A 22,151-nucleotide genomic window follows, 5' to 3' on the forward strand; every position below is an offset into this window, starting at 1 on the left:
GCCGAATGACTGTCTCTGCTTTTATGTGGCTGGAAGCCATCCTCTGTGGAGGTGGAGGGCACAGGGGAGGGACAGGTAGTGAAATCCGAGCTGCGTGCCAGTGACATCTTGTGGCCCTTGGATGGGTTCCGGGACTCCAGGCCCGGGACGCTGCCAGCCTCTCCTCTGTGACTTTGTTCCCTTGGGTTTTGGAAGGGCCAGCCTCCCTTTTCTTCCCAAAGAGCTTGCTGCCATATGGCCGTGTCTTCAGCTGGGCTGGAACCCGGGCGGAACCCAGAGGAGAGCGGCCAAGTGTGCCTGCAGGGGCCCCTCGGAGGCAGCTGCTCCTGTGTCACATCCCAGGCTGCAGAGGCTGCCCCAATTCACTGCCAGGTCTGCTCACCGCCCTCTCACCAGTGACCGGCTTTCCCCTTCCTGGGGAGACAGGTGGCAGCTATATGTGCTTGGTCTCCCTCCACCTCTCTGCCTCCCTGATGGCCACCAGGGCCTGCCTGCCCCTGGTCCTAACAAACATACCTGACAGTGGGTATGCTTCCTACCCCCGGCCCAGCCTCTATTTTTCAGAGGGGAGAAGCAACAGAATGGCATGTGGATGGGATGAAAACTTAAGAGAAAAGGGCAGGGAATTCACTCCTAGTGTCAATTACATGCCTGGCACTTTCCACAAAACATCCTTTAAAATTCTCACGGCCCGCTTGGGAGGCCAGTGTTACTCTTCCCATTCGGATGAGGAAACCGAGTCCCAGAAAGGTGAATAAGGGATCGCCCAGGACACAGTGGCTTCGCGGCCTAGCCAGGATTTACCCTCTATTTGGTCAGGCCCCCCGTTCGGTGCTCATTCCATTAAGGTTTCTCAGACTTGACTAGTGTAGGGGTTGTGTTAAGTGAATAGAATTCCCAAGGCTCTGCAGGACGTCAGATTTTTAAAAATTCTGATGTTTAAAATGTAAAAGCACACTGCTAGGTTGCATGTTTCTTATGCGCACGGCGTAAGAGTTTGCAGGTCTCATACCATTTGTGAAATAGAGACAGCATTACCAGGGAAATACAGAATTGCCGTTACTAATCGAATTCGAACCCACAGCCCCGATTTAGTGTGGTGGGTGACGTTGTTTTGCTCGAGCCTCTTTTGAGTTCATTATGCCTTGGCCGGTGTGTGCCAAGTGATCACTCTGCCTACCAATGAGCTCACTGTGACTTATCTCAAGGACCTGAGACATAAAGACCACCACAGTGTCACCGGACCTCGGCTGCCCATCAACCACGTCTGCTTTTATTCTTTTCCCACTAGTCTGTGACAACGAAGGCAGTGAATTTCCTGCCCAATGATACTGCTCTCGTGACGTAAACGCAACGTCTCCATCTCTCAGATAATTTAAGTGAAAGCGATATTCTGCGAACAGAATATTTCCACCGAACAGATGGCAAGAGAGAAGCTTGCAACGCGGAAGATTTCAAGCTGAGGGCCGACATCACTTGAAAGTGATTTCACTTGAAGTTGTCACTTCAGTGTTGGACCTAGTTGCCACTGTAGTGGCAGCTGGATGTGTTTATCAGCCTGTTACAAGTTAAATGGTATCACTCGGGTCATTGCTTTTTTTTTTTTTTTTTTAATGTTTATTTATTTTGAGAGAGAGAGACAGAGACAGAGAGAGCAAGTGCATGAGCGAGCTGGGGAGGGTCAGAGAGAGAGGGAAAGAGAATCCCAAGCAGACCCCATGCTATCAGCATGGAGCCAGACGCGGGGCTCGATCTCACGAACGGTGAGATCACGACCTGAGCCGAAATCAAGAGTCTGCCGCTTAACCAACGGAGCCACCCAGGTGCCCTTCAGGGTCATCGCTTTGTATAAAGGCAAGCCCCAGCGCCGAAATGGTGTTCACAGGGGCCTCTACGGATCTACATAAGCCAGTTATGCATAAGTGGATTTAAAAATATTACTATCCCCTGGAAGACGCACCCCAGTGTGTGCATACGCGCGCACGGCGCCTGGACCGTGAGTCTAGGAAGACCGCCGCTCTGGGAAACCCTCCCCTGCCTTCTGTGACTTTGCTCAGATTAGCGCCGCAAAGACAAGTAATTGGACACTCCGCTTTCAGCACAAGCCTTCCAGATCTGTTTGCAGAGGACGAGCAGCTCAGAGAAGCATTCCCTTCCTGGCATGATAACTTAAGGCAGGTGGTCCTCTGGGACGCAACTGAATGACTCTCAACCGAGTGATAGCAAAATCCTCAGTCCGGAGTGAGGCTCACGGTGTAGGGAGAAATGTGTTCACAATGGATACACTCCAAGAGAAAGGATACTGTATTTTTCCCCTTTTCCTTTAAATAACCAATCCCACCTAGAAAACCTCTCTGGCCTCTTCTGCCAGTTCATTTGTTCTGTGGGGTGGAGCGTTAAAGAGCATAGATTTAGGAGCGAGGCTCCCCAAATTCGAACGTCAGCAACACCGCTTACTGGCTGTGTGACCTTGGGCAGGTACTTCACCTCTGCGATAGTGCGATTGATAAGAAATATACATTTGGTCGCTGAAATGACCACAGTATAGTTCTCCCGTGTATTTGGTCTTGTCCAGGGTTTCTGGCTTTGGGCTCCTGATACCCTGGGAATTGCCCACGGTAAGGGTGGGTGGGGGGGAAGTCTTTTGTTATGTTAATGAGGCGACCTTTGGAAAGCCCTAAAGTAAGGGTGGGAGTGGCTGCCCAGAGAACCAACCATGTGATTGGAGGGTTGGAACTTACGGTCCCACCTCCCGGACCTCCGGGAAGATGAGGGTGGCTGGAGGTTGAATCAGCCAAAGACCAGGGACTTGGTCTTGACTGTGCAAGGAACCCTCCAGAAAAACCCAAAGGACTAGGTTCTGGAGCTCCCTGGTTGGTGAACACATAGGGGAGCGGGGACAGTGTTGTTCCTGGAGAGGGCATCGAAGCACCACACCCTTTCCCCAGACCTCGCCCTATGCATCCCTTCATCTGGCTGTTGTCCTTATCCTTCAAGAAAGCCCACTTGGGTCGTGGCTCCTCTGGGAAGCCTTCCCCACTTCTAGGAGCTCAGAGCGAGAACTGCCTGTACCAAGCCCACTCCTGGCTGCTGCATGGGCCTCCCAGCCCAAGCCTGTCTTTTCCGGTCGTATATTTTGTCTTGAAGAATTTCGTATCTTCTGCGATGGGAGTGATTTGAGGACAAAGATGACTTTTGTTTTTGGATTAAACGTGGCGTGTGAATGAATGACTAATAATGATATTGCATAGGTATTGAGCTCATCCCTGAAACTGATAAAAAGGAAGTCAGGAGAACAGAATGAATTCCATCCCTGATGCCCATATGTGCTGCATATTTAAAAAAATAATAAATCAGTGATTAAGTGGAGTCTGTGTGTGTGCGCGCACACACGCGCATTCTCTCCAGGAGCCTTTCCTTTCTACTCCATGCACACACAGGTACTGTGACGCAGGCCTGTTCCCCACCCCTCCCCACTTGTCTGCTGGGACACTGTCTTACTCATCCTGGCATCACAGACTCGACAAGGCCCTGGCGAATAATAGCTGCTCCGTGAATATTTCTCGAATGGCTGAGTTAAAAAGACAACTTTGTGGCTTTGCAAGGCAAGCCACACGGTTTTCCGTGTTAAGTAGGCACGTTGGTTCATGTCTTTGCCTATGACAACAACAGTCAAGCAGCAGGTGACATTTACTGAGTCCTCGCTATCTGCTGTTCACCCTCCTCAGTGCTTTACATCTGTGATCTCGTTTAACCCTCCAGACGTGATTACAAAACAGGCACCGTCCTCCTTGTTTAGAAACCGGGGAACTGAATCGCAGAGAGGTTAAGTGACTTGCCCAAGGTTGCTTAGCTGTGGAGGGGCAGGATTCAGACCTGGCCAGTTGGCTCCGCCTACTTTTCCAGAGTCCCCCCCCCCCCCCCCCCCCCCCCCCCGCCAAAACGAAGCCCTGGGCCCAGACCAGGTGCTGCATGAATCACTCCGTCAGTAGTTCCTCCTTGTTAGCATACCCCAGAATGTCTTGGAGGGCTTGTTGAAACACAGACTGTTGGACCCCGGCCCCAGTTTCTGATTGACAGAGTGTTGAGTGAAGCCAGCCAGTCTGCCTTTCTCAAGCTAGGTGCCGACGGTCTGGGGACACAGTCTGAGAGCCGTTGGCCCATGTCTGACTTCCTTACCCTTAGAATAGGAAAAGCGAGTGCAGTAAGGTATGTAAACACAAGCCATCTATGAGTGGGGCTGGGTGGCCAAGAAATGCTCCGTGAAAGCAGAAATTCAGCTCTGAAGTTCCAGAGGGAAGAAGGAACACGTTTTAGGCCCCTACTCTATGCCAGCCTTGCCCTGGCACTAAATTACTTAAAAGGCAAGGCAAGACATCTTCCTCACTCAGTCTTCGAAATTTGGAGAAGTAACAGAGGCTCACTCCTGGAGAAGGTTTTGAGGTGTTAAGAGTATAGCATTTGGCATTCATATGCTGGGACCAGATTGTCAGTAAGAGTTACAGTTCTGCCCCTTCCTGGGGGTGTGATCTCAGGCACGTGACTTAATTGCCTTGTGCTTAGTTTCCCAATTTGGGAAATGGGGTAACAGGAGTATCTACCTTATCACGTTCATCGTGAGGGTCAAGTGAGTTAGAATAGCACTGTCTGGCCCAGAGCTTGTCAATGACTTTGTCAACTGTTAGTTAACGCAGAAAGGGTGAGATTCAGGCCAATGAAAGGGAGCTGGACTGAGAGTCTAGGGAACTGTTTATAAACTGATTTAATAATAATATCGATGATGATGATGATGGTAGTAATAATAATAATTGCTATTAGTATTATTCATTGAGACATTTGTGGGTCAGTCACTATGCAAAATTCTACTGAGTTCTCTTAGTAATCTCAGTTGTTACTTCTGCTGTCTGGATGGGGAGACTGAAGGTCTGTGGGGTTAATCCCCGTAACACTCTGCGTGACCTTGGGCAGGTTGCCTACCCTCTCTGGGCCTCCAAGACGGGATTGACCTTGATGTTCTCTAAGGGCTATGCTGCTCCTGTGACTGCTCACCCCAATCATTAGGACACATCAGTTCTTAAAGCCTTGGCAATCCCCGGAGTGGAGAGCTCTTCTCCTTTGCGTCTTGGGTATCAAAGGAACAAAGTCCCTGGAATTCTAGACACCTCACGTATCGTATCTGCCATACAGCTCCTTCCAACGCTGGGCGTCCGTATGGGAGGTGGCAGGGATGGCCCAAGGTGAAGCTGTGAACCAGGAGGAGGCTTCTTGGCACCTTGTCAGCTCCCCCCCCCGCCCCACCCCCTCCAGTGGTGGGGGCAACCGCTGTCCTTTATGCAGCACTGACTGCGGGCCTGGTGCCACGTGTCCTCCCCTTGAGCTCCCTGAGCCCGATAGCAAGCCCGGGAGGTGCAGAGTTTCCCTTTCACAGAGGAGAAAACAGGTCCAGAGAGGTCAGGCTGCTCACCCAAAGTCACCCAGCTCAAGGGTCAGAGTCAGGATTGGAATCCAGACCTATCTGCCTCCCAAGCACATTACCAGTGACCACCACCCTAAACTGTCTCTCTGGTCTCTTTCTTCCTCTTTCCCCTGATTCCTAGTCCTTCCTTCCTTCTGCAACTCACCCCCCCCCACCCCGCCCCCAACCTGCTCCTAATGTGCCTGGAAAGGTCTGATAAGTGCCTTCTAGGTACTAAGAGGCAGTGAAGACATCCAACCCTCATACTCTGATTTGGTAGATCTGGGGTGATGTGCCCTCTTGATTGTAAACCACAGTCCCTTCTGGATCTAACCTTCTTTGAGGCTAGGATCCTAAATGTGTTCAGAAGGGACTCCTGCAGCCCCACTAGCTGGAGGAAGTCCCGGGTGTGATGCTGCAGCACATTTCAACCACGCAGCTCCAATCTGTTCTTTATACAGAAGAAAGAGCACTGGATATGGAGTCTGAAAACGCATTCTTGCTCTCCCAATTACTCACTGTGTGACCTTGGGCAAGCCCTGTCCTCTCTCCGCACCTCATGGATGAGAGGATTCTGGGCTCTATAATTTTGAGGTCACATTCTGCCTTCACGCTGCCTGGAGGGCAGGATCCTTCAGGGCAGGTCACTGGCACCCCTCATTTGCCTCGGTAGGTGTCCCTAAGGTCTAGAGAGCACCTCTCACAAGCTCTGTGCTCCGTAAATACGGTAGAATGGGTGAATGGCGCTTCTAAGCATTGAGTGGGCTGCTCCATTCTGCAAACTGTAACATATTAGATCCAGATAATCACCAAGATGGCAGCTAATCTCGGTTCCTAAAAGAAACCGTATTATGTTTTGTCTGATTTGATAACATAGCTCAGCTTTGGGGAAATTTGTGTTTATCTTTAACCACAGTTAAGGAAAAAATTTTTTAAGCAAAACCTTCTGAAAGTAATTTGACTACAGGGGTTTTTCTACCTCTAGTCGTTTTCTTGGAGAAAAGCAAAAAAGGCAAACAAGCGGCTACTTAGTAATAGGCAATGCTGTTTGGGAATTTAAAGGGACAGACATGAAAAATTTAGCAGAGTGAGCTAGCTGCCCCTGAAAACCTGGTTATAAATTTGCGCTGACAGCTTTACAATTGGCGTCAACTGTAGACCAACCAAGTGCTCCAAATTCTAATCCTATTTCTGATCTTGACTTGTTTTGGTCTCTGAAATGAGTCACTAAAATGCTAGAACCAAGCTTGCTCCTCTGGCAAAGGATGACAACATCGACCTACTTCATTCTTGCCTCTTGTTTGTTTCTCTTTTCCTTTATTTGTCTTTTTACGGAATCATCTGATCCATATCACTCTTGCCCATATTTATTCTCTTCTTCCTTCCGCCTTTTGCATCTTTACCCCCGATTCCTCTGTCTTATTTATTTTTTTTTTAATTAGATGAAATGTGGAGTTGGAAGATAGAAACCATCAGGCTTTTGTTAGCGTGTTTCCTTCTTCATCAATGAGGACAATGTGTACAGAAGATCTTGTGGATTTCACTGCAAAGGCGAGCTGAGAACTGTAACCAATCAGGAGAGAGCTTTCTCAAGAGCTCCAGAAATATTTTGGTTTTCATCTACTCACTATTTTGCTTTTGAAACCAGATTCCCAGCCCTTTGCCAGAGTTCCTGGCTCCAGTGTTAAAAGGTGCCCCTTTGTGCAAGCAGAAAAGTTACAGTTGATTAAGAGTCTGCAGCTACAGCTAAGACATCTCAGCCTTGGCCTTGGCCAGAGGGAGGACTGGCCCCAAAGATGGTCCGTGAGTGTGTGAGGAAGGCATTTATTTGGTGCAAGCTTTTGTCAGATATGACTTCATTTAATTATGGTATACTTCTGCAAGGTGGTGTCCTTTTACAGATGGGGAAACTGAGGTTCAGAGAGGGTAGACGACCTGGCCAGGGCCGCATAGATAGGAAGTGACCCAGCCCTTCTGACATCCTAAGCCTGTTTCCATCAGTTAGTCTCCTTTCGGCTCAGTGGTGCTGTCTCCTGGCATCAGGCTTGAGATGAGCTGATTGCCGCGGGATGGGAAGGGACTGGGAATCGGGTGAAAGCCCCTCACACCCACTACTGCCTTCCCGGGGACTGGGGCCGGTGGGTGGGGGTGGGGTGGGTAGGTATGAGTGGGGGTGGAGGCTGTGCCCCTGGAAAAGTGGGAGGGGCAACGGGCTCAGGGTGGGGCTCCTGTGGGGTGTATGTGTGTGGAGAGAGAGAGAGAGAGAGAGAGAGAGAGAGAGAGAGAGAGAGAGAATGATAGAACCAGGATAAATATGTAACTAGGTGTTTGCTTCCAAAATGAAAATAGCATTATGATTTATTTCTGATTTTAAAAGCAAGGCATGCTGGTGGTAACAAATTTAGTCTGCACAGAAAGGAAGAGTAAAGGAAGTGAAATTCCACAGACTAGAAAGAACCATGACCCGAAGCTAGGCTTTGAGTTCTGCATTCCAGGGCTTAGCTGCCTTAAATTCACCTCAGTCTTGCCCGTTGGCGAGTTTCCATGGAGACCACCAAAAAACGGCTAATATGAATAACTCTGATTTTTGAATTTTGGACTCACTTAGGGGTAGCTGGGTTGATGTCACCTGATAATTCCTTTAGGGTTTATTTTCTCTAAGATGAATTTTAAAACTCGCAAAATATGGTTAGCTCATTAAAAGTCATGCTTTCAAAAACGAACCATATGAGAAAAATTTCGATATGATGTTTAGACAAAAGGGGATGTAAAATTGGGCATCCAACATGATCTGAGCCTGGATTAAGATGTGTATCTAGGGGCACCTGAGTGGCTCAGTTAAGCGTCTGACTTTGGCTCAGGGCATGATCTCACGGTTCAAGGGTTCAACGCCTCCCCAGCAGGCTCTGGGGCTCTGTGCTGACAGCTCAGAGCCTGGAGCCTGCTTCAGACTCTCTCTCTCCCTCTCTCTCTGCTCCTCCCCTGCTCACACTCTGTGCCTCTCTCTCAAAAATTAATAAGCATAAAAATGAAAAAAAAGACGTATATCTATATTCACAGAAAAAACAAAAGAATTTGCAGTAGTTCTCTTAAAATGTTACCTCCTAAAATGTTATCAATGTGAATTATTTTAATTGTTTTCTTTATATTTTTCTGTATTCCTGAAGTTTAAAAAAATTTTTTTGAATGTTTATTTATTTTTGAGAGAGAGAGAGAGAGCTCAAGCAGGGGAGGGGCAGAGAGAGAGGGAGGCAAAGAATCGGAAGCAGGCTTCAGGCTCTGAGCTGTCAGCATAGAGCCTGATGTGGGGGTGGAACTCTGGAGGTGGAACTCACGAGCTGTGAGATCAGGACCTGAGCCGAAGTCAGATGTTTAACTGACTGAGCCACCCAGGCGCCCATGTATTACTTTAGTTTTTATAAGGGGCATGTTTTCCTTATACAGTCAAAGAATAATATGCTATTTTTAAAAAAGGATAGATGTTTGGGGACAAGATGTTTTTGAAATACACAGTGACTAGTATGTGCAGAGACAAAATAAAGCAGGGTATTAAGCAATTTCCTGTTGACCTTAATCAACATTCTAGCCTGGATGGATGTTGGAGAAAGAGGTGGGAGTAACTGGCTGAGGGAATGTTCATCTGAGTTTCTGAAATATTCATTTCCTGCAAATCCTCTACTCTGCAGCCATCTCCAATGGAAATGCCAGTTAAAATGAGCAAGAGAAAGATTCTGTCTGTAGGAGCCCTGAAAGCCCTCATTTAGAGTTAGGGTTCTGCTTTCCCAGGGAGACTGGTGGTTTTACCCATGGACATCTGCCAGAAATCAAACAAAAGGGACAGGTAGGAGAAAATAGTCTGTAATTTCGGCTCTATGGATGTATGTCATGTAGCAGATTTCCTCAGCTTGGTGTATGTTTCTGGTATGAAACTATCAAAAACTCCCACGATAGTGCCCACTGTTTGGGGCCACCGGCAGGGACACTGTGAGCCCAAAGATCCCTCCTGGGTAGAGCTAACAAGCTTCTCCAGCCTCCCATTGCTCTGTCCTTTCCAAATGAGTGGTAAAGACAACAATAAAAACCAAGAATCCTTAAATCTCAGGGGAGAGTGGAGAGGTGAAGGGAGGTCTGTTTTATGGCACACCTTCAATAAAAAAGATTTACAGGTAAGTCATTTTCTCTTCTTTCTAGGTGTTATATTGAGAGGGTCCAGTAAACTAAACCCCAGAGAGAGCTTGGTATAAATAAAAAAATCCGACAACTGTCAAAACAAATAGCAACCAATCAGAAATACAACGTTGAGGGAAGCTCCAGTTCTCAAATAATTTAGAGAAGTGTTAGCCTGTTACAGCAAGAGTAAAGACTTAAAGGGACCTTGGGAGGCAATTTAGGATGTCTCCTGAATCTCAAACTTGGAGATTTGATTGAGAGAAATGGGTAATACAGGTCTAGTTTTATCTCTAAGGAATAATCAAAGCTCTAAGTATCAGTGAAGAATACACTTTCATTCGTTCACCTGGCAGTCACCGAGTGCCTTCTCTGGACAGGCTATGGACTGGGTGATGGAGAAGCAGAGTGGAAGGACACAGACCCATCCCCATGGACCCCAGAACATGGAGGGAGGAGCCATAGCCATCGTGCAGGGTGTTCTATACAGGGATAGAGGTAAATGCTGGCTGTTATTGTGGGAGAGAGAGGAGAAGCAACACTGTGTGTGTGTGTGTGTGTGTGTGTGTGTGTGTGTGTGTGTGTGAGTGAGCTGATGATTGGCAGAGCTGAATCTGAAAGACACAAAAAGTTAGGCAGGTAAAGGGAGCCGGGTGATAAGTATATAAGCCAAGAAAGATACAATAGTCATTTGTTCATTCATTCATTTGACACATATTGAGCTCCTACTGTGTTCCAGGCACTTTCCCAAGAACTGAGTGAACAAGACAGACAATGCCCTTGCCTTCAGAGTGCTTATAATCTAGGGACCAGGCAATGAACTGGTAAGCAACAAATCCACAAAGAGGCTTTCAAAGAGTAACGTGTTGTGAAAATATAAGAAAGTATAATGTGATCTGAGGGTGTGGTGGGCCTGAAGGTGTCCAAGGACCATCTCAGAGAGATTGCCTTCCATGCTGTGCCTTGAGTCATCAGTCCAAAGCTCCAGGGAAGAATATCCAAGGAGGCGGGAACAGCAAGTGTAAGGGTTACAACTTGGTGTCTTCAAGGATCAGAAGAAGGGCAATGAATGAGGGGGACAGTGGAAGGGGAAGGGGGTGTTGTGGTCAGAGAGGTAAGCAGGGGCCAGATCATGTAGTGCCTGTGGGCCCTTGTGAGGACTTTAAGAATTGTTTGTAAGGGGTGTGAGTGGGTAGGTAGACCAGTTGGTCAGCTATGGTGATAGACCCTGGTGGGAAGCCATGGTGGCCTGGGTGGAGGTCGTGGTTGTGAACTTGGTCAGAAGATGACAGTTTGGGATTATGTTCTGGAGGTAGAAGCAACAGTTTCTATGGAAGGATTAGAAAAGTGAGGGGAGAAGGAAAGAGGAATAAAGGACACCTTCTGGGATGCTTTTGCCTGAGCAGTGGGTAGATGGTGGCCATTTATAGAGGTGGGGAAGAGGAAGTTTGTTTGTTTTGTTTGAAGCGGGGGACAGCAGGCATGGCATAAACCCACGTTTATGGACAGGGATGAGAGATGGCAGGAAGGGCAGGCAGAGGTTTTGAAGGATCCCGTTGGCCCCATGAGAGCACCACATGCAACACCAAAGCCTCAGGTAGTCAATGAAGACTTTTGCAACCGGGGCGGTGGGGAGGGGGGTGGGTTTAACACTGTCTGGTTTCATCGTTTGAAAGATGATGAGCTTCCAGTGTAGGTGTTTGCTTGGGGGGAGGTGGCAGGAAGCAGAGATTAGTCAAGATGCTGTCGTAATAGCGCAGGTAGAGCTGGCGGTAGGTGAAGTAAGGGGGAACGGAGAGAAGGGACAGGTTCTTGAGCTATTCAGCGCGTAGAAGATGCGGAACACAGTGTCTCATTAGACGTGCGAGGTAGATTGTGAACACTCATTTTATGGGTTCCATGGAGTTCATGGATGGTTTCTGTTCACTGCAATGCAGCACAGAGCGTGGGGAGGGTTGAGGAGGTGAGGAGTTAAGTTATAGACTCGCAGATGTGTGTTATAGTCAAGTTACAGACTCGCAGATGTGTGGTATAGTCAAGTTATAGACTCGCAGATGTGTGTTGCTTCCCTCGTAGCCATTTGGCTCCTCCTTCTTCCCTGCCCCTCCTTCAGCACAGTCCTGTCCTTCAGGGGAGGCTGACCCAGCGCCCAGCTCCAGGGGTGGTCCCCCTGTCTAGGCAGGTAACTCACCCCCCCGCCAATGAGTAGTATGAAAGTGGTCATGTGACTCACTTGGGCCAATGGGATGGGGGGACAGGTTTCCGAGGGCTTTTGGGAAAGCAGGTTCATTGCTTTCACCTGAGAGTGTCTGGAAGCAGCCCAGCCTGGTCGCCTGGATGTGCAGTCCCAAATCACTGCAGCTGTCTAGCCACCTCTCTGAGGATATTGAGACCCAGGCAGACAGGCTGGAGCTGCCCAGTTATGTGAGGAAGCTGTTTGCATGTCGTGCAGCCTGTTTGCATTTCCTTAATGGCAGCCCGGAGCATCTGGACAGATACAAGGGCCAGTGGGACATCCGGTGGAGATTTCCAGCAGGCACGTGGGCATTCCGTGTGGGCCTGGAGCTCAGGGTAGAGTCTGAGGTGGAAAAAGAACTCTAGCTCGCACTCCTGAGGGTTGGTGTGAATAGGATTGTTTTCCTATTCAAATAAGACTTAAAAAAATTTTTTTTTTTTTAACAGGGAGAGAAGTGGAGTAGTGGAAGGAAAAACTTCCTTGAAGAGTGCTCCGTGGTGTGGTAGTGTAGGGGTGGCTTATGGAACCTCTTTAATTAAAAATCTGAAGGAGAGATGCTAATCATTAGAATGATTCAGACACTGTTCAAAGAGAAGCTGAATGACCTATTTTCTGAGATTTTTTTAAAAGTGGAAATTCATTTTGTGTTCGTTGCCCCAGACGACCTCTAAGAGATGGAGACTAGCCCAGAGGAAAGAAGATGGGAGCTTTGGGGTCTGGCACCCACAAAGGCCAAGTCCAGATTTCACACTTAGGAGCTGAATTCTTTCTCTCCCTGAGCCTCTTTGGGAAGCGCAGAAAACCAGTCCCCTCCCTCCCCCAAGGTGGTCCTGTGAATTAAATTGGAAGCTCCTATAACGGGCTTGTACTGTGCCTGGAAAATAGTAGTGGGGCAGGGAAGGGGGAGAGGGAGGAGGGGGAGGTCCCCCTTCTTCCCATTCTCTCTCCATCTGTCTCCCATAAGGCTTTTTAAAAAAAGTATTCTATTATAACTTTTAAAAATGTTTATTTATTTTTGAGAGAGAGAGAGAGAGAGAGAGCCTGTATGAGCGGGGAGGGGCAGAGAGAGAGGGAGAAAGTATCCCAAGCAATCTCCAAGATGTCAGCACAGAGCCCGTCTTAGGGCTCAAACTCACGGGACCGTGAGATCATGACCTGAGCTGAAACCAAGAGTTGATCACTTAACCGACTGAGCCACCCAGGTGCCCCGCTCTCATAAGGAGACTTCCTTATTGTCAGCATCCTCTGCTCACGGACGTGGTTACCAGTGAGCTCTCCTTGTCAGATCTGACAGTTTGTTCACATCTTCCTTGACCAATCACTGGGCTCTTGAACTGGCCCATCACTCTCCTTGAATTTCCTCACTTGCCTTTGGCATCCCTGACCCCAAGTTTGGTTCTCTTCCTGCCCCTGTGGCAACTCCTTTCTGTCTTTGTTGGCTCCTCATCATCTTCTAGATGCTAAGAGGTAGAGCGCCCTGGGACTCGATCCTCAAGCCCCCACCTCTAGCATCTCACCCCTCAAGTGGTCTCATCTCAGCCGAAGCAGAAAGCCCAACGCCCTTACCGTGGGCCATCAGCCTCTGCCAATCTGCCCCTCCCAGTTTCCTCTGCTGCCTCCTACCATTGTCCCCCGGCTCACCAGAACTCCTTGCCGTTTCAGGAAAATGCCCTGCACCCTCTCTGTTCAAGCCTCCACACTTACTGTCCCCTCTGGCATGGCGTCTCCCTACCTCACTTGTCTCAGGTCCTTGTTCCAATGTCACTGTTTCAGAGAAACCCTCCCCAGCACCCTGGATAACCTACCATCAGGCTTCATCCTCTCTCCTGAACCTGCTGTCACAGCGCTCAGCACTGCTTAATGCATTATATATTTATTCGTACATCTCCCCCATTAGAATGTCACCTCCTTGAGGTCAGAGATCTTGTTTTAGGCACAGAATCTCCAGCTTCTGAAATGGCGTGTGGCACAAAATGGGCTCTCAGTAAATCTTTGTTGAATGAACGCGTTCACTGAGGATTATGGCTATAGCCATTACCAATGTCATTATTTTCCCCAACTTTAAGATTCTACTATATATGCGTGCAAAGAGGGAGCGCCAGTTGACTTCCCGACATCCCTCTTGGTTTTCCAAGTCCAGTGGATGCTCTGTAAATGGCTTACATGGGAACAGCTCCAAACAGAATTACTGACGCTCAGGGGCCTCAGATCACCGCACTGCTGGGCATCCTGTACTTCCTAAAAAGCCGTCCTGAGCGATATGGTTAGACAGCCACTTAGACATGTCTGTTTTGGAAGCAGTCGTCTGACCTATGGTGGGAACGTCAAATGAAACAGAGACATTCTGACGTTTTAAGAGCTTTAATTTACTCACGATAAAAGCCATGGCATCTGAATATGTCAAGTTTATGAGGCATAGACTTCAGAACAGGAATGTGCCTACCTAATGTGAGGGCATGTCAGAGAATTGATTGACTTGTTGAAGAAGGGCACTGGGAGCATCTTTGGAAGACACAGAAGATGTGTCTGGAAAATATATCTGAAAGTCGGTTTTAGGGTGAACCTGTCATGCTCGCTAGCAGTGTGAAGTTAGGTTATAAGTGGAATCGAACAATTGCCAAGGTGATTCAGGCAGATGCATCTCAGAGGCCCCGAAGGACAGCACCCCCATGACCGTTGTCGATCAGTGGGGTGTAGTAGAGAAAGCATGGACTTTGGAGTGACACAGACCGGAGTATGTATCCTAGCTCTGCTGTGTGACATCAGGTAAGTTACTTAACATCTCTGGGCTCTGGTTTCTCCTGTCATGTGGCAGAGACTGCTATGAACCATCCCATCTGTTTTCCCAGGAGCCCAGCACTCAGCCCGACTGCATTTCTGAGCCTTCCTCGCAGCTGGGTATGATCGCGTGCCTGAGTTCTGGGCCGAGGAACGTGATGAATGCCATGTGTGTTGCTTCTGAGCGTAGCCCGTAAGAACCTCTCAAGGGCTCTCTGTCATGCTCTTTGCCCTTCTGGCCTGAGGCAGAGGAGCCTGGGAACTCCAGAAGCCATGTGCCAGGGACGGTGGAGCCACAAGACCAGAAGGCATAGGTCCCTGCATCAGTGCCTCTAGGAGAGCCGCCTGTTTGGGACTTTGAGTGACTGAGAAACCAGGTGTCAACGAGAAAGACACTTCTGTGTTTCCTGCCCCTGGGATTTGGGGGTTCAGTTGTCCTCTCAGATACTACTTCCCTAATAAATGAGGAGAAACATTTTTGTTTTTGGAGACTTGAAATACGTTTTGTGTTTGAAGCTCCCAGAACACGTCTTGATGTGCAGCAAGGGATCGATACTGGTTCTTACGATCCTCTTGCCTAGTTCATCTACGTGGCCATCCCACGTTGGCCCTCAGAGGGTTTTGTTGGCCCTGGGGGGAGTATCAAGAAGTATAAAACATAGTCCCGGCTCTCGAGTTCTAGGCACGGACGACGAGGAAAAACAGTTACGCTCCAAGTATATACACAGTAGTCTCCCCTTATGCGCGGTTTTGCTCTCTGCGGTTTCTGTGACCCGCTGTCGACCTCGGTCTGGATGTACACGGACGGCATGTCAGGTCAGTGATAGCCTAACGCTGTGTCACATGCCTGTGTCCTTCACCACACTTCACCTCATCAAGTAGGCAATTTATCATCTCATGTCATCACAAAAAGAAGGGCGACTACAGGACAATAAGATGTTTTGAGAGAGAGAGAGAGAGAGAGAGAGAGAGAGAGACCCCATTCGTGTAACTTACTGTCCTATATATTGTAGATTGCTATGACTGTTCTATATTATTAGTCATTGCTGTTAATCTCTTATGGTGCCTAATTTATTTATTTACATTTTAAAAAGGTTTTAATATATATATTTATTTATTTTGAGCAACCTCTGTGCCCAGCGTGGGGCTCGAGCTCACCACCCCAAGATCAGGAGTCTCACGCTCCACCGACTGAGCCAGCTGGGTGTCCCTTAGGTGCCTAATTTATAAGTTGAACTTTATCATAGGTATGTAGGGACAGGAAAAAACATAGTATATAGAGGGTTCGGTACTGTCTGCAGTTGCAGGCATCTACTGGGTGTCTTGGAACGTGTCCCCACAGGGAAGGGGGACTACGTAGATCCTAAAATATCAGACCTCTGGAGGACAAGAATGGAGTGTCTCTAGGATCAGCCATTAGAATTCAGCGGAAGAAGTTCCCTTTGGTTGGGCTCGTTAGGGAAGACTTAACAAATCAGCAGGAATCAGGAGAGATTGGTTACATGGGCCACCACAAATTGTGGTCGACTAAAAAATTTCTGTTTCATTTCAGACACATGAGATATTCAGTCTCTTAGCACTTATCCGTTGCTAGCCATGTTAGCAAGGTAGGCTATTAGAAAAGTAACCTAGAATATGGAAAAGCTGTAAATTAGGACAAGGGTGTTCATTACTGGGACACTTAAAATGTCAAATGATCAGAAGCGACCCAGATGTGAAGTAGTGGGAAACGGCTGAGGCAGATCAGGGCTCCTCCTTTTGATGTACTCTGTCCCTGTGAAACTTCATCGTTTCCGCCTGCATAGGGTGGCTATTCCATCTATGACTTTGGACCTGACTGCCCCCAACTCCACTCCTATATCTCTAGCTGCCCACAGGGTGTCTCCGTTTGGGTGTCTCCAAGACATCTCAGACTCAGTGTCTCCAGCCTAAGCTTAGGAGTCACACACTGTCCCCACCCCTCTGCCAGGCCCCTCCGCCGTCTGGCATCTCCTGCCTTGTCATCTTTGTGATGAAGAAGTTGTGAGAATCAGGATTCTAGACATCTCTTTTAAAGCCATCCTCTTCTCTTTATCTCTGCCGCCGGCCGCCCCCCCCCCCCCCCCGGGCTGAGCTGTCATTTCTATGTGCCTGGACTGTGGCTCACCTGTCCTCCTGCAGGCAGCCTCAGCTCTTCTCCAGTCTTTTCCACCTCATCTCTGAGTATTCACCCCAGCTATTTCCTCACCCTGAAACTCCTCAGTGACTTCCCCCTGCTTTTATTTTTTGAAGTTTATTTATTTATTTTGAGAGAGAGGGAAGGAGGTGGGGCAGAGAGACAGAGAATCCCAAGCAGGCTCCGCACTGTCAGTGCAGAGCCTGATGCAGGGCTCAAACTCAAGAACTGGGAGATCATGACCTGAGCTGAAAAAATCAAGAGTCAGTTGCTTAACTGACTAAGCCACCCAGGTGGCCCCCCACCCTCACCACTGCTTTTAGAACAAAGACCCAAATCCCTCACTTGGGCCGCCCGTACCTCCTTGTCTGAGCCTTGCCTGTCTCTCCACCTTCTTGTCCTGCTGTTCCTCTCAACTCCTTCCCCACAGTCCAGCCACGGGCCATTGCTCAGCTCTTCTCTCTGGTCCGAATGCACTGTCCAAACCCACTCCCCCGCCTCCGAACGCACAATTGCCAGGCTCGCCTTTGGCATATCCTCCAGATGCCCTGGACCCATCACCTCAAGGTAGCTGTCCATGGTTCTGCATCTAGGTCAGGTTCCTCTGGGACCTGCTTTGTAGCTTACACGCAGCCTGGGCCAAGGAAAAGGTGGCTCAGGGGCCTTCTGGATGGTGAGAAGCCAGGTGTTAAAAAACATTTGTCACTGATGATGCAGCGTGGGTATCTCCCTTTCTACAACTGAGTGTGAGACCATGGAACGTAGTTCTGATACCGAGTTTGAACCAGGGCTAGTCATTTCGTGCCAAAAATATTTACCATGTGCTGGACACTGTGCTCTTTCCCCTGCTCCCCGGAGCTTGCCATTTGTTGAACACATTTCAGAAATCTGGGTATCAGGAGAGCAAATCTGTCTTCAGGGAACTCCCGCGAATGTGTTTTATTTCCTTGAGGAAGACATTTCATTTTCTGGGTCTCAGTTTTAATAACAGTCCTTGCTGACTGCCCCGTGGTGACGGGGGCTGGCGTTCATGCTGCTAAAATACTTGGACACCTTCAGGCCTTGGGTGTGATGCAGAGGGGAAGTCGGGCTTTGAATCTGAGCAGTTGAAAGTGCGACTTTCCCAAGACCCTTCCTTCATCCCTGCCGCCCCCCACCCCCACCCCCAGAGGACCTGTGCTATTCAACCAGAGAGCAGAGCAGGTCCTGGCTGGCAAGGACCCAGGGATTAATGTCCAGGGCGTTAACATCATAATTGGCCCGGCTTTGAAGGCGGCAACATCTGCTGTGTGAGGCCCTGATGCCAGAGCCCACGTGGCACCTCCCGGCTGGCCAGGACCCCCTGTCTTGGGAGGTTGGGAGGCAGCCGGGGTGGCCTGACGGCTGTACTTAGCACACGCCCCATGGCTACTGTCAGGTGTTGAAAAGCTCTCATTAGGGCCAAGGAATTGACTTGTGTCCGGGGCTTCTCAGGAAGGCAGTGGGGACCCACGGGAAAGGCTTTGTGCCGGGAGGCGCCCAGGGACTGGTAATTGAGTTACTGGTAAAGTACTGAGGCGCCGTGGCCGTGATAAGTATTAGTGGCGTGAGGCTGACAGACTATTGCAAGGCTATTCTGCACTTTTCTTTTGGCATGGAATACTTGGAGATTAATTCCTTCTTGAAAAAATGTTTACTGGGGCAGTAGAGCCCGGTATTCAGGAGGGCAGTGGGGAAGTCGGACCACCAGTATCTGGAGGTGGCAAAGGGAGAAGATCACCATGCCCCACACCGTGGCATGCATCGTCTCAGCAACAACATTCCTGGGACGCCTCGTTTTCCGGATGAGGAAACTGAGGCTCCAGCAGATTGGATGGCCTGGCGACACAGTCATAAAAGATAGATTATGGATTAGAATCTTATCTGTTTTCAGGCCCCCACTGCCCTGACTACATCATGGGTGCATTTGTGGACACGGCCCAGTTAGGTCCATATAGTTTCCTTTGCTCAGTTTCCTGCTTCCAAAAGAGCTCTCAAATGCATCCACTTCCTAACACTTCTGTTCCAAGCCACCCTTATCTGCATGACTGCAGCCTCCTAACCAGCTTCTCTGCTCCTTCTCTGCTCCCCTTTGCCTACCGAGCGGCAACAGACCTCAGGATGTCACTTGTATGCTTCCCATCCCTCGAAGGGTTGCCATTGCCATGAGGCTGGATTCCAAAATACTTAACAAGGCCTGAAAGGCCTCCCCACCCCCACCCCGCCCCATGTCTCCTTCCATCTCTGGACCCTTGGCCCTACCCACATAGTCTTCCTGTACTTTCTGGAAGGCTCTACGCACTTAATCCTGCCTTTGGGCCCTCACATATGCCATTCATTCTGCCTGAAACTCTTCCCTGACTTTTTCCTGGGTGACTTCTAGTCAACCTTGAACGTTTCTTCCTCAGAGAACGTTCCTGTCTACCAAAGCCCTCTCCTTAGTGTCCCCACTCTCCCTTCTTCGCTTGTTAATTATTTGCAAATATTTTTTTCTTCTGTGACTTTGCTGGCTGCTTGCTTTGGTCTTGGTCTTTCCTCTCCCTCTGTTTTATGAGCTCCTGGAGGTTAGGGACCAGGATGGCTCTGTTCCCACAATCTCCCCGCATCAAACACATTGCCCGGCACTCAGTGCATTTCCAATAAGCACATTTTGTATTTGTTGAATGAATAAATGGTTCTCAAAAACTGTTGGCATGGTCTCTGACAATGTAAGTGCATGTGGCATATTTATATCAGCCAGTTCATTCTAAGGCAGTTTTCATCCATTTATTCATCCATGTGTCATTTCCATCAATATTTACTTAGTACCAACTGGATGCTGGGGATGCAAAACTGAACAAGAAAAGTTGCCAGCCCTCCAGTAACTTAGTAACTTGGGGATAGGGCGGGGCGGTGGAGACAGAGCCTGAGCTGAGTCAGGTGTGGGTGACTGGTCCTCCAGTTACTCAGTGTGTGACCTTGGGCAAGTCACTTGTCACTTCACTTCTCTGAGCTCTGTGCGGGCGGCTCCTCTGTAAAATGGAGATAAGCAGACACATCTTGCAGGGCTATTCTGATGCGAACACGAATGAGCTAAAGTGTGTAAAAGCAGAGCTCAATAAAGAGAAGATGTTATTTTTATTTTTATTAGCTGGGTGGGGCATGAAGGGGGAGCCAGGTCATCTACCTGGTGAGGGGGGAGGGGAATTAGAGAGGCTCTAATACATGATGAAGTGCCTTTGAGGCAGGGTGGGTAGAGGTGGGGGCTTGTTGTGTGACAACAGAGGGACTTTTGGGGGGGATCTGGATTGCGGTGTTTTGAAAATGAGCATCTCCTCATATCTCTCTCCCGGGGGTGGAGGGGGGGGCGCACACCACCTTCCCTTCTGAGAATAGTTCAGTTTGTCTTTGGAAAGCCTGAATGCACCACGCCTCCCCCACTCTCGTCCCTGTTCCCATGCTGTCCCCTTCCCCCCCCCACCCCGACCCAGCTGCCAAGCCTATACCTCTGTTTCCCCTCTCCTCTCAAAACTCGGAAGAAAGGAGGATTGGAAGCATCTCTGTCATCCATCCAATGAAATTAGGAGCTGGCGGCTGTGGTTCTATTGATCACCACTCTCCCCTCCCAACCTCCGGGAGACTTGTACCCAGGACGGGCAAGGCAAGGATACGAGACTTAGCAATGACTTGGAGATGGATGGGGACCCGGAGGCCACCTCATGTGGCCTCCATCCTGGCAGCGCCCTTGAGGAGGGGCCCTGGTGGACACTCTCTCCAATGTGCCCCAAGGTCATGTCAGTGGGGGCCAGTTTCAACGTGTATCAGTGGTGTGAACTTCAGTCTCTAAGCCCACGATTCAGTAGAAAAACACTGCAAAGTAAACATCTCTTCAAGGAAGAAGTGGCAGGATATTGAAGGGTTGGGGCTCTGGGAACCTCACCGCCGGGATCTACATTCCAGCTCTGTCATCTTGGACTGATGAACACAGCTCAGCCTCAGTTTCCCGATCTGTAAAATGGGAATGATAATGGTAGTTCCTTCCTGGGAGCTATTATGGGGATAGTTGCAATAACAAGGGGGGAGCCCTTAGAACACTGCCACGTCCAGAGTGCTAACATGGTACGTGTTGACCATTATGATTAAGACTTGGTGGAACCCCGCTGAAGCAAAGGCTGGAGTGAGATGACAAGGGCCCAGAAAAATCGCCAGCCTCCCTAAATCCCTCTTTCTGCTCTCTGAGGACTCAAATGCCTTTGCCAGGGAGCAGTACCTTTCACTGCGTGGCAACAGAGAAGCTTGTGGCAGAGTAAAGAGAGCCAGGCCTCTGCAATGGGCAGCCTGTGGGACTCTCAGCAATCACCCGGCCATGGGTAATTACCTACCCTCACTGCACTTCTGTTTCCTCACTTGCTGGACCGGGACCCCCGTCTCCACAAGAGAGGGTAGGACCTGACATCTCAGCATCACCTCCCCTGGTTCGCTCTTGTCCAGGCCACCTCAGTGACTGGTTACTGCTGCTGTCTCCTGACGGGCCTCTGTCTCCCTGTTTGTCCCCATATAGGCACCATATAGCTTTCCCCATATAGTTTGTCCCTATATAGCTTTCAGAAGCTTGCTCTGAAAACCCAAGTCAATGAACTTCCAATGTCGCTGCTTTCCTTAGACCCTCCAGTGGCTTCCAATATCCCCGAGTGGGTAACTCTCATCCTGGCCTACAAAGCACGTCTCTCCCATTCACTCGGCTCCCTCCCATGTGCCTCCTGCTGGGAACACCCCAGGGCCTTTGCTCATGCTGTTCCCGGGCCCTCAGCCTGGATTGTGTTTCCCCCAGATAGCAGCATAGCTCATTCATCCTGCCCAACTGTCCCCTCCTCTGAGAGTCCCCGCGCGGCCACCCTATCTCTCACGGCATTTCCTTTTGGGCGCTCCCTGTCCCCTTCCCCTGCTGGATATTTCTGCACAGCACTTATCAGGGCTTGACAAACGTTTATGTATTTGTTAGTCTATTGCTTTTTTTTTTTTCTTCTCATCAGGCTGCAGAGCCCAGAGAGGGGAGGATCCGACTCTTTGATCTCTGCTGGATCTCCGGCACCCGGCACAGTGCCTGGCTGGGTGTAGATAGTAGTTTTTGAATGAACAAGTGTAGAGTGTGTCCAGGGATTAACATTGTGAAAATGGGCCTGGTCCATTGTAGGTGTTTGATAAAGGTGAGTTTTTAATCCCTTCATTATCAAACTAGAAAGAACACTGGAAAAGCAAATACCCTTGGGAGGGGCAACACGTTGATTTCAATTCACCCGGGATTCCTGCAGAGGGGAGGACTAAGCTGGGGGGTGGGGAGGAAGGCAGGCCGAGGGCCCCAG

The 22,151-nt window shown here is 49.3% G+C and overlaps 1 protein-coding gene and 1 long non-coding RNA gene across 10 annotated transcripts in view; one reads left to right on the forward strand and one right to left on the reverse strand.

The window, feature by feature from the left end:
• LOC123591471 overlaps window positions 1-22,151 on the forward strand; it is a 107,841-nt gene that overhangs the window by 65,064 nt on the left and 20,626 nt on the right. For 7 of the 9 annotated variants that reach the window (XR_006709347.1, XR_006709349.1, XR_006709353.1 and 4 more), the window contains 2 exons: window positions 21,029-21,230; window positions 21,822-21,995. This is a non-coding gene — a long non-coding RNA (uncharacterized LOC123591471). The remainder of the gene's footprint in view (window positions 1-21,028; window positions 21,231-21,821; window positions 21,996-22,151) is intronic. The other 2 variants (XR_006709348.1, XR_006709350.1) reach the window with 2 other exon arrangements.
• CACNG2 (calcium voltage-gated channel auxiliary subunit gamma 2) overlaps window positions 1-22,151 on the reverse strand; it is a 108,127-nt gene that overhangs the window by 35,985 nt on the left and 49,991 nt on the right. The window lies entirely within an intron of this gene.

Source organism: Leopardus geoffroyi, chromosome B4, assembly GCF_018350155.1.
Source record: "Leopardus geoffroyi isolate Oge1 chromosome B4, O.geoffroyi_Oge1_pat1.0, whole genome shotgun sequence".
NCBI lineage: Eukaryota > Metazoa > Chordata > Mammalia > Carnivora > Felidae > Leopardus > Leopardus geoffroyi.